Raw genomic sequence first — 13304 nt, forward strand, 5'->3', positions numbered from 1 at the left:
AAACTTTTTGATGATAGCCATTCTGACCCGTGTGAGGTGATATCTCATTGTAGTTTTGATTTGCATTTCTCTGATAATTAGTGATGTTGAACAGCTTTTCATGTGCTTTTTGGCTATCTGTCTGTCTTCTTTGCAGAAATGTCTATCTAGGTCTTCTGCCCGTTTTCTGATTGGGTTGTTTGTTTTTTGATATTAAGCTGCATGGGCTCACTTTTCAGTTTTTATTGCATTTTCTTTTCATTGAAGTATATTTGACATACAATATTATATTAGTTTCATGTGTACAATATAGTGATTCAGCATTTATGTACACTGCAAAATGATCACCACAATAAGTCTAATTACCATGTCACCATACAAAGTTGATACAATATTATTGACTGTATTCCCCATGTTGTACATTACATCCTTATGGATTATTTATTTTGTAACTGGAAGTTTGTACCCCTTGATCCTCTCACCCGTTTTGCCCCACCAACCTCCCTCCTATCTGGCAACCACCAATCTGTTCTCTGTGTCTATGAGTCTAGATTTTGTTTTATTTGTTTGCTTGTTTTGTTTCTTAGATTCCACACATAAGTGAAATCATGCAGTATTTGCCTTTTTCTGTCTGACTTATTTCACTTAACATAATACCCTCAAGCTCCATCCATGTTGTTGAAAATGGCAATATTTCATTCTTTTTCATGGCTGAGTAGTATTCCATTGTGTGTGTGTGTGTGTGTGTGTGTGTGTGTGTGTGTATACACACACACACACACTCATACATACCATACCTTCTTTAACCAGTCATCCATCAATGCACACTTAAGTTGCTTTTATATTTTGGCTATTTTCAATAATGCTGCAAGGAACATGAGTGCATATATTTTTTCAAATTAGTGTTTTTATCTTCTTTGCCTATGCACTCTTAATTACTATATTTTTATAATGTGCCTTGTAAGGACAAGCCCCCCACTTCCAGTAATGACCTCTTGTTCTTTGGGAGTGTAATGGCTATTACTATCTCTAAGTCTTCCATATAAGTTTTAGGAGCAGCTTATAAAGTTCCATGGAAAACCCTGTTGAGAATTTGAATGGAATTGTATTGAATCTATATGAATTTGGGGAAAATTCTTTAATTGCTGGAATTGAGTCTTCCTATTCATGGCATATCTCTCCATTTTTACAATGTTTCCTATAAAGTGCTTGCAATATTTAAAAAAAATATTGATTACCTTACATTTGTAGTTGCTGTTGAATGTTTTCTTTTTTATTATACTTTCTAACATGTCTAATAATTTTTCCTGATGAATAGAAATGCAATTTATTTCTGTATATTGATTTTTAATCCATCAATCTTGCTAAATTCATGTTACTTTGAATAATTTATCCTTAGATACTCTAAGTTCTTTGAAGTAGAAAATAATATAATCTACAAATAATGATAGTTTATTTCTTCCTTTCCAATTATTAGATCTTCTATTTCTTTCCTTATCTTTATACAACAGCTAGCACTTCTAGCCATAACACTGAATAGAAGTAATGAGAGTCAGCCCCTTTGTCTTGTTTCTTAACTTAAAGGAGATACTTTCAAAATTCCTCCATCAGAAATGATGTTTGGTGTAGGAACTTTACAAATTCCCTATATCAGGTTAGAGTGGTTTCTTTTTTTTTTCTTTTTTTTTTGCAGTATGCGGGCCTCTCACTGTTGTGGCCTCTCCTGTTGGGGAGCACAGGCTCTGGATGCACAGGCTCAACGGCTATGGCTCACGGGCCTAGCCGCTCCGCGGCATGTGGGATCTTCCTGGACTGGGGCACGAACCCGTGTCCCCTGCATTGGCAGGCGGACTCTCAACCACTGCACCACCAGGGAAGCCTGAGTGGTTTCTTTTTATTTCTCGTTTGCAAAGCTTTTTCTGTTTTTGTTTTTTTTAAATCAATGGACTTTGGATTTTGCCTGATGCTTTTTCACATTTACTGAGATCATCATATATTATTTTCTGTTAATGCAGTGAATTACATTAATTGATTTTCTAATGTTATATTGACCTCATATTTCTAGGATAACTCTTGCTTGGCTCTGAAATATTATCTTTCTTATACTTTGTTGGATTTAAGTTTACGATATTTTAAGACTTCTACATCTGTGTTCATGAGTGACTTTGTCCTGTAATTGTAATTTCTTTAATTAACTTTATCGAATTTTGTTATCAAGATTCTTGCCGGCTCCATAGAAAGAACTTAGGTATAGTCCTTGTTTTACCTTCTGTAGAATAATTTGTATAAAATTGAAATTACCTCTTTGTTAAGCGTTTGGCTATGCAGTAAACAATCTGAGCCTGGTGTTCTCATTATGGGGCAATTTTAAACTACTGATATTATTTCTTTAATAGTCGTAGGATTAGTTATCATTCACCATCACATTGAGGGTGTGGTCTTTGGATTCGTTGTTTTATGCATGGATTTCCTGTAACAACCATCTGTCTTGACTCTGGGTTTTACTTTCCGTTCCCCACTTCTAATGCAGCTTTTAAGAGGGCACCTCAGAGTCTCTAGAATTCAAGAGAAGCCCTAAGAGAAAAAGCTAGTTTGCAGACTAGTTTACCTCTCAGGGTTCCTCCTGTTTTCAACTACTTTTTGGCCTCTGTAGAATGCCTCGTTTTATGCCAACTCAGAAAAGTCTGCCATTTGCTGGGGGAGGTTTCTGCAGACTTTCAAGGACTAGAAACATATATTCTGTGGAATCTCAAAGTGGGGCTCTATTATAGAGAGTTTCCTAAATTTACTTGACCACAGAAACCTTTTCTCTCAGAGAAACCTGAGGAATAAATGCTCCATAGATCACAACTTGGAAAACCATTTGATCAATGATCTGTAAGTCCTCTTCGACCTCTAGCATACTATAGCTCTGTCCTTTTGTACCTTTAGAGAAAAATCACAGGCTTACATGAGAGTAAATTTATTAAGTTATTCACGTTAAGGCAGTTGGGTTAATGTTATCCAGGACAGCTCTGAAATTTTAAGCACCCAGGGCAGGAAAATCTGCCAAAACTCATACTAGAGACATTCTTGAGCCTCTGACAGTTAGAAAACACACCAGGCCAATGGAAGCAGCTGTTCTTATACAGGAGCAATTCTTAAAATCAAATGTTCAAACTTCTGGCTAAGCATGGATAACTAAACATACATGTTTATCTCCACTTTCTCCTGAAACCCCACTAAAATGACAATAAATAAATAAAAAGAGATAAACCTGTAAGTACAAAGAGAACAGAAGGGGAGAAAACAGCAAACAAGAGAAGTAAGTATCTTAGAAAAGTGGAAAGCCAAAGACTAAGTAATAGGTGACTTAGCAGATCAGGTAAATTTGGAATCTAAACCTGTAGTAAGAGTAGTCATCAAGAAGTAAGTGTATCTGGGCCTTAAAATCCTCAAGAATTAGAGATACAAGATATTACTGAAAGAAAGGGTATAGAATGAAGTTGATAACAGCCAACTACTTCCTAATCCACCCAGATCAATTGCTAGTAAGGTTAAACCAGACAGGATCTGAACCTGGGGACACCAGGAACAGCTGAAGATGCAAATAAAGGATCTTACTGAAATGAAAGGCATTAAATGAATGTCCTCATGCTGAATACTAAAACCCTCAGCTCTTTTCCCTCATGCATCTCCCACAATGGGCATGATTATATTGCTCAGGCAGGAAATTGAAGGGTACCTCTACAGGGATACTGAGCAGCCTGTGACAAAAGGTCTACAGATATTAATAGGGGATCCCCAATTAAAAAGTTGTGTCCTCACATTATTATCCAGTGTGATTTTTACTAGTTGGCAAGTCCTGCCCATAGATGCATGTACATTCATGTCCTTTGATATTTAATAATGCCTCATACTTAAACATAAAATGACAGCCAGGAATCACCAAACATTTTAAGAAAGCCACTAACAGAAAAGAGTTAAAAAAATAGGCAATAGAAACAATGCAGGGAGTAGTACATAAAGACTATGATTTTTATCCCCAGAGAGATAAAAGGTATTGCATCCATGAAGCAAGAACAGCATGCTATAAAAAGAAACAAGAGAACAAGAATGAGCTCTTAGAAATTAAAAATATGAAATAAAATATACATGAGAAGATTTTAAAGATAAAATGGAGGAAATCTCTCAAAAAGTAGAAAAAGTGACAGAGTTGTAAAATAGGAAAAATAAAAACATTGACATTAGGGAAAACTGAATAAAGGGCATATGGAGAACTCTCTGTAAAACTAAAATTATTTCAAAGTAAAATGTATTAAAAGTACAGTTATTTTTTTAAATGCCTCAATAGCTCTCCACCATCTATAACTGTGCTGTTCAATATGGTAGCCACTAGGTCATGTGGCTATTTAGCCGTTGAAATGTGGCTAGTCTAAAGCGAAATATGCTCTAATTGTAAAATACACATTGGATTTTAAACTCTTAATATGAAAAACAAGAACATAAAAGATACCACTAATTTTTATATTAATTACATGTTGAAATGATAATATTTTAGAGATACTGAGTTAAATAAAATATATTATTAAAATTGAAAAAAATTAAGAAAATTAAGTGTTCACAGAGTGAGCTCTGCTCGTGTTGATCTGAAGCTGCCACTACTCATAGAAACCCACCCAAACAGAACTAGTCATCAGCAGTCAGTAAAGAGAGGTATAGCCAGTTTCCAACTAGGGGTGGGGATTGAGCCAGAGTGGAGCTATGTTGGCCTGGGCTATTAGTTGGTAGGACATATGCTATCCTTGGCTACCTTCCCTATGTGTCTCATTTTCACACTGCTTCCTCTGATGTATTTTCATCATATCAGCATAAAACCTTTACAATATGTGTTAAAATGGCCCCTCTTTTGGAGACTGTGTTCATGGGGAGCAACCTCTCCCCCATGCTCTTCTCACCTCAACTCAGCTATACTTCTAACAGTATGAAGCCCAGTACCTTACACTGAATGTAACGGGGTTCTGCATCTCATTTTGTACATCATCGGGGAAAGGCTTCTTAATAGATTCAAATTCTGAAGATTAGTTCACTATGCTAAAAGCCCAACAACCCAACAGAAAAAAAATGGTCAAGGAATGCAACAGTTCACTGAAAAAGACATTCAAATGGCTCTTAATCATATGGAAATATGTACAACCTCACTAGTAATAAAAATAATTGCAAAATAAAACTTAAATATACTTTTTAATCTATCAGATTGGCAAAAATAAAAAATCGGATAACTTGCTATGTGGTGAGACTATAGGGAAAGGCATTCTCATACACTGCTGGTAGGAGTGTAATTGGTACACTTCTATGGAGGGCAATTTGACAACATATATAACAAATTTATTACAAATGTATTTACCCTTTGATCAGCTATTCTATTTTTAATAATTTATCCTACAGATACACTTACTAACACAAGAAAGCAAAGGATTAGAAAAAACACAATTCCATCAATAAGGATTTAGCCAGAAAAAAAGTAGGGCATACTAATTAAATACAATACTATGCAGCTATAAAGAAAGAATGGTGAAGTCCTCTCTATACTGATATCAAAATATTTCCAAGATATCTTGTTAAGTGAAAAAAGTGAAGTGCAGAATGATGTGTATACTACACTATTATTTGTGTAAAAAAAGGAGATAATCATATATTTATATTTGCTTGTGTATGTAAAGTAAACTCTAGAATGATACTTAACAAAACTAATAACAGCATATTGTAAGATCCTTATAAAAATTCTTTCTCTTCCCCTCAGGAACTCATGCATTCCTGTCAAATCCAGTCTTTTCCTAATTATCTTCATCCATCAACCTTTTATAGAAAGTCAGTTACCCCCATCACTCTACGATCCCTCTATCCACCTGTCTTCCCCTTCATCATCCAATTCATCTCCCAAGCTTGTGCTGATAAACAATTTTCAGTCCCATTAATGTCTTCATGGGGCAGCTCCGGCTCATAAGATTTTAAGAAGCACTTTCCAAATCTTGAAGGCAATGGTAGGTGTTGGTTTGGTGGTGGTTACCTTGCAAAGCTGACTGGAAGACAAGGAGAAAGATGGAGCCAGTCCTTATGTATTTATGGCATTGCAAAGGCCTTGCACTTTGCAAAAATTTCAAGTAGTAAATGAAAGATCCAATATAGGCTAATATGACCCATTGAAATCAGGTCCTCAAATCCTCAAAGCCCTTGTCGATTATAAGTTGTGACAAGGATTTCTATGAGCTTTGAAGGTCATGTGTTGAAAAAGAAGCATATATAGTATTTGGTTTTAATCTTTTTCTCCAAGTTCTACCTTTCTTCCAGTATCTAGCTCTTTTCAAAGGCCTGAACATTTCCCTGTAGACACATCTAACATTGGAGGGAAAAGACAGTGCCTCCATCCAACCAGAAGGAGAGTTAGATGATGTGAACGACTTTGCAGGAGGTAAAGGGGAGAAAAGATGATGAAGCTTGCAGAAGTGAAGAGCAAGGCCAGAAAAGCTCATTGGGGCCACTGCTTCTTTTTTTAAGATGATGGCATTGGTGGAAAATGTGAGCTGGAACCATTGAAATCCCTGGACAGCCAAAGCTCACAGGGTCCGTCATGGTAGTCTCCAAAGTGAAAGCCTCTGCCAGCCTAGGCGAAATGGATATCTAAAACGTTAGAATGTGTTCACTTCTCTCTCAGAAAAGTCTATTAAATGCTGGGTTGGTTTTTTTGTTTGTTTTCTGAAAGGGGGGGAAGAATAAAGACTATTTATGAAAAGCCTGGCATCTGAAGGAAGGAGAAAAATACCTCCTGACAAACATGAAAACATACAAGTTCACAGACTTTCAGTCATTCTCAGCACCTCCTGTACATCATAAGCCACATTTCATTTTTTTAATCTCTGGGTACAAATGGCTGTTACCATATTTCCTCAGCATGTTAACTCCCTCTCCAACCTCTGTTGTCCAGAAACACAAATATCGTATACGGTACATATGTTCAATTGCTAGGCAACACTCTTACCTCCCCCTCTGCTACCCGCTTAGCACTTTATACCTGAGACTTTGTATTTTCACATCAAATGTGAGATGTGAACCACTCTTCTTAGCAAGGCTTTGGCTAGTGCCCATTAAAGCATGCGCTCCCCAATCCTGGTCTTGATAACATCCCACAGTATCTCCCATGTCTCAAGATGATCTTGCAAGTCTCAATAGAAAATCCACCCTAAATTTCGAAAGCCTTATAGCACCATTGAGGCAACCGGATACATGGTTACAACTTCAAATAAAATATTAGTTTGCAGAGTCAAAAAAACAGGCAGCACCACAGCTACCAAAATATTGGAAAGCACATCACTTATTCTTTCGTTAGGAATATATATATTAAGCTCTTGCTATGTAGCAAGTACACTGCCAAGTGCAGAGTACACAAAATCAAATGCAGTCCTTGCCCTCAAGGAGATTAAAGCATGGCAAGAGGAGATAAATATCTAAACAGATGAATACAATAGAGTGCATTGATGGATGTCTGCACAGGGTACAGTGGAGATTGAGGAAGCAGAAGGTGACCTTGGACTTGAGGATATGGGGAGGGGGAAGGGTAAGCTGTGACAAAGCGAGCGAGTGGCATGGACATATATACATTACCAAACGTAAAATAGATAGCTAGTGGGAAGCAGCCGCATAGCACAGGGAGATCAGCTTGGTGCTTTGTGACCACCTAGAGGGGTGGGATAGGGAGGGTGGGACGGAGGGAAACGCAAGAGGGAAGAGATGTGGGAATATATGTATATGTATAGCTGATTCACTTTGTTATAAAGCAGAAACTAACACACCATTGTAAAGCAATTATACTCCAATAAAGATATTAAAAAAAAAGAGACTCAAGATTCCACAAGCAAAAAAAAAAAAAAAAAAGGAATAAATAGGTATTAACCAACCAGATGGTGATGCAGTGAGGGGACATGGGTAGTGGGGTGTTGTTAAACTAGAGAGAACAGCACAAGAAAAGGCACAGAAACATGAAACAGCCTGACATGTCCCGGGAAGAGAAAGCAAGTCTATATGGCGAAGGGAGAAGGTTCAACAAGTGAGACATGAAATAGAAAGCATGGTAGACTGTTTTAGTACTGGCCCCCAATTTGTGCACAGATCCCTGGATGTACACCCCTTTGCAACTTTGCTACCCCTACCAACAAAAGGTAGACTATTTCTCCACCCTTTGAGTCTGGGCTCAGCCATATGACTTGTTTTAGGCAATGTGACAATACCAATTGTGAGATTTGAAAAGTGCTTGTGTATTGAGGCTTGCCCTCTTTTGTTTTTGGTGATCCTGCAACCACCACCATGTGAACAGGGAGTGGAACAGATATTCATGGATATCCTCAGTTAACCAGAAAACACAACTCAAAACCCATTTTGTTATGTTTACCAGTAACTGAAAATGGGCTCTTTATATAAGCAAACTATATTTCATATAAGTAAACTGTTTGGTAAACCCTGTTTGCTTCAGGGAAAGTCACCTCCCCATGCAAAGAAGCAGCACTGTTTTGTGGTTAGAGATGCAGTCTCCAGAATCTGACTGACCTGGCTTCCAATATTGGCTTTATCGCTTATACAGTGTGTGAATTGGGGCCAGTTATCGAATTTCACTGAGCCATGGTTTCCTCATCTGTATAATGGAGATAATAATGATACCTCTCGAGTTGTGTGAAGGCTAAATGATTTTTGTCATTATTTAGCTTTCTCCCTCTGAGACACCACAAGCAGCATTTACTGTAAGCAAGATATTCAGCTGTAACTCTTTCTGCTCAGATTTCACATTTCTCTAAATAGCCTTAATAGAGGAGACTAGTGCCCCACTAAACACACAACAAGTGTTATGAATGAATCACTGGGTAAAGACCCAGTGGCAATAGGAATTTACCAGAGAAGCTAGGTCAGGGACTAAGGGGCACTTGCACTGTTTCTTCTTCTATTTAGCCACCTGGTCTCCCTGAAGTGAGAGAAGGAAAATGACTATCCACTTCCTCCAATACATTCAACTGCTTAAAGTAATCCATTACCAAAGTGTGTCACCTCAACTGAAATATTCCCAGCAGCATTTATAAGTGTCATACTCATCGCCTTCCACTGAGACCAAATTCAATCCCTAGGTTGAAATTTGACATCAGCTTCTAGAATGTCTTTCTCTTCTCCCTACTTCCATGTCTTACCAAATCTGCTTTAGTGCCACACAGAGCACCTCCTTGATCTTCCCAAGGATTGATTTCCTTTCATAGAACTCTGAAGAACTTTCTGCTTCGAAGCAGTTCACTGGAGGAATGCCTCCAAGACATTCTAAGCAGCCAAGATTTCATCATCAAAACTGCCATATAAAATTGCAAAACTGTCATACAACATCTCAGGAATAGTACTTATTAATCAGTCAAGAAGACTGACAGATTTCTGTAATCCTATGAATATGATTAACATGTCTATAACTTCTCCTCGAAAATCCCAAAACTCCTCACTCATTTTATCCCAACAACGATGAAGAGAGGCAGCATGGATTGCACATTGCATAACTTTTATAACCTAGAGGTCAACCTTTCCATAAGCACCATGAATGAGGTGAAAGTGATTTATAAAACTTGTCTAGCTAGCAGGCTTCTTGCCTCCAGTTGCAAAGCTCCAGGACTCCACCTGCCTCCTGTTTCCCCACCAGCTGTACTATGATTCTTCATGGCCAAGGTTCTGAGCTACTGCTGTCTCTGGTGGTAACACTCAATCCACCAGTTATGCTTCGTCTTCCAAGACTGAAGTTTAATTAGTTTCAATATTCCTTCTCACTTTTACCAAACCTCAGTGGAGCCAACCCGAAGAACCTCATTAAATTAACTGGCAAAAGAGAAAGAGCTACGTTGGCTTCAGGCAAGTGCTCAAGGACAAGCATTCAACAGTGCTCCAGTTCCCCCAGACCACCTAACAGAAGCTGACCAAGTACGCAGTTATGATTAGAAAGCCAAATAGGTAGATCTGATGGTTCCAAGAATTGGTAAGATGGCCCAATACTTGCCATTTCTAGGAGAAGCAAAGGGATGACTAATAGATGAGGATTGATTTCCTCACCAGCACACATGGGAAAACATGGTTCCAAGCCAACTCTCAGCTCAGTAATCATACCTTTTTCACTCCATTTCATGAAAATGCAGAGCTTCTTAACTTGGTGATAATACAAAGGGAAGATATATGGCAGATGCTGCATTTTTCCATGTGACAGGAGAATTAGCTACAAAGACCAGGACTTTTGCGTAAGAAAACCCTAGTATCTTTGCCCCAGTTGTCACATAAAGGCAAACTCACCTGTAGGCCCTTGTCTCCATCTTGTTGAAGTCACTATCTCATGGTCCCTTCCAGGTTATCCAATCCAGAAATCAGTATAAAAACAAGATAAAACAAAGGACACTTATTCTAGGGATTATTGGGTACCAGCCCTACATGTGTATTGTTTCTGCTGACTCTGACTTCCTGGACCCCTGATCCTGATTGTCCACCTGAATGTTCTGTAACTACTTTTTCTCCACCTTAGCAACTGGTCACTTGGAATTTGACCTCTTTCTTGATGACCTATAAAACTACTGTGTCGATTACTGAGTTAAGGGCTTTAAAGATACCTCATTTAATTATCAGAATAATGCTCTGATTTTGATATTATTACTACTCTCATTTTTTATAGATGAAGAAAATAAGGTCCAGAATAGTTAGGTACTTGCTCAAGATCTATGATATCAGCTCATTCATTCCTGCTCTTCTAAATTCTTATTCTGTTCCCTCTTTTCAAAAAACACTTTATTGATATTTAATTCACATGCCATTCACCCAACATGTACAATTCAGTAGTTTTTACTATATGTACAAGTTATGAAACTATCACCACAATCTAAGTCTAGAAAATTTTCATCACCCCCAAAAGGAAATCCTACAAATAGGAAATTACTCCCCACTCTCCCCCATGCCCTGCCCTAAACCTAGGCAACCATTTATTTATTAGAACAAATCTGAGGTAATTAGTAGTCTACTTTCTGTCTCTGTAGATTTTCATATCCTGGGTATTTCACAGAAATGGAATCATACAGTATGTGGTCTTCTATGACTGGCTCCTTTCACTCAGCATTATGTTTTCAAGGTTCATCCAAATTTGTGGAGGTCCTTACTCCACCATTTCAGAAGTCCTGTCTCTCTTTCCCTGTCCTTCTTAACCAGTCCTATCCTTGTGGACACCTATACAATGGTATTACAAAGATCATACAAGAATACTGATGCTTAATTTGCATATAATGAAACTTACTATAAAACCTACCTCACAGATTAATCCTGTCTCATCAGGCTATTACTATACAGAGTCTGTAATGAGCTTAATTATGTCCTCCAACATATCCAAATCAATCTGCTCTATTCTTTGAAGTAACCGTTAATGTTTCCCTCACCACTGCTGACTATTTACTTCAGAATTTGGGTTTTCTCACTTTCAACTTATCTCCATAGGCTATCAGCCCAATAATCTTCATACTTCCTTAACTGAATAAGAAACTTTAATTTAAGGTCTCCAATTTTCAAACAAGATGAAGTAATATACAGGGAGATCAGCTTGGTGCTTTGTGACCACCTAGAGGGGTGGGATAGGGAGGGTGGGAGGGAGACGCAAGAGGGAGGAGATATGGGGATATACGTATATGTATAGCTGATTCACTTTGTTATAAAGCAGAAACTAACACACCATTGTAAAACAATTATACTCCAATAAAGATGTTAAAAAAATCTTTTGCACAGCAAAGGAAACCATCAACAAAACAAAAAGGCAAAATACTGAATAGCAGAAAGGATTTGCAAATATGTCTGATAAGCAATTAATATCTAAAGTAGATAAAGAACACATACAACTCAATATCAAAAAAAGAAAATAACCCAGTTGAAAAATGAGCAGAGCACAGGGAACTATATTCAATATCCTGTGACAAGCCATAATGGAAAAGAATATGAAAAAGAATATACATATGTATAACTGAATCACTTTGCTGTACAGCAGAAATTAACACATTGTAAATCAACTATACTTCAATAAAAAAAATTTAAATGGGAAAAAAAGAGATGAAGTGATATAGTAATGCAAGTTACATTTTTTTCTTCTGAAAAATGAAAATGTTCCTACTTCAACAACTCAAACAGCAAATTGTGTGTGTTGCTGTGTGTGTGTGAGTGTGTGTCTGACGCTGAGTAGGTGTGTCTGGGAATGCTAACAACCAACTTAGAGAATCTTACCACCTAAGAGTTTTCTGGCTATATTTTGTGCTTTAAAATTAGGTCTCTGCTTGGAAGCCCAGCCCTTCCCTGACTCTTTTTAGTGGTAAGCTCTCTTCTAATTAGTGCTGCTTTCTTTCCTGGTGCTTGGAGTTGTCAAATTGTCCCATCAGGTCAGATGATGAACCAACTAATACTCAACATGAAGATGCAGGTACTACATGCAAGCTGTCTATCCTCATCTACAGGGCATTTCAAAATTGAATTCTAAAGACATACATTGTTTAAAAATTCAAATAAATGGAGAGCCATTATGATGTTCCAGGGCAGTAAGTCCAAATATTATAAAGATATCAATTCCTCTATCTGTGATCTATAAATGTACCATAATTCCAATTAAAATCACATTTATTTTACTTTGGTAAAGGTAATATGGGGTAATAAAGAGGAAAGAAGAGCTAAAATTTTAAAATAAGATTTTTGCACAGTCTTTATCAAACATATCAAAAACTAAAATAATTGTAAAGGGCACTGGTGCCAGAAAAGGTAGTTCATAGCAAGAGTAGAACAAGTCCAGAAAGAGATATGGATTTAAATGAGTTTTCAATATACAATAAAGATGCTGTGTTAGTATGAGAGATGAACAAATCAATAATTCCATAAATAATGCCAGACTAACAGGCATACTATTTGGAAAAAAAACATTTAGACCCCTTTCTCAAAATATATATCAACTAAATTCCATGCAGAGTAGAAATTTAAATATTTTTCAATAAAAGGAAAAATGTTATGGGTGTATATTTGAACACAGAGTAGGGAAATTCTTTATTCTAAGGATAAAAGTAAAAAGAAACCATAATGAAAATGTTATAGATTTGACTATATCAAAATGTATACAAAAATGCCATGAATAAAAAGAGGAAAATAATTGGGGAAAGTGTAACATAAGTGACAGATAAATGGTAATGTATTGTTAGTATATAAACACTTTTAAAAATCGATAATGAGAAAAGAGCACACCAATAAAAAATTCAGAAAGAATACACATGGAA

The sequence above is a fragment of the Delphinus delphis genome, chromosome X, assembly GCF_949987515.2.
Source record: "Delphinus delphis chromosome X, mDelDel1.2, whole genome shotgun sequence".
Classification (NCBI taxonomy): Eukaryota; Metazoa; Chordata; class Mammalia; order Artiodactyla; family Delphinidae; genus Delphinus; species Delphinus delphis.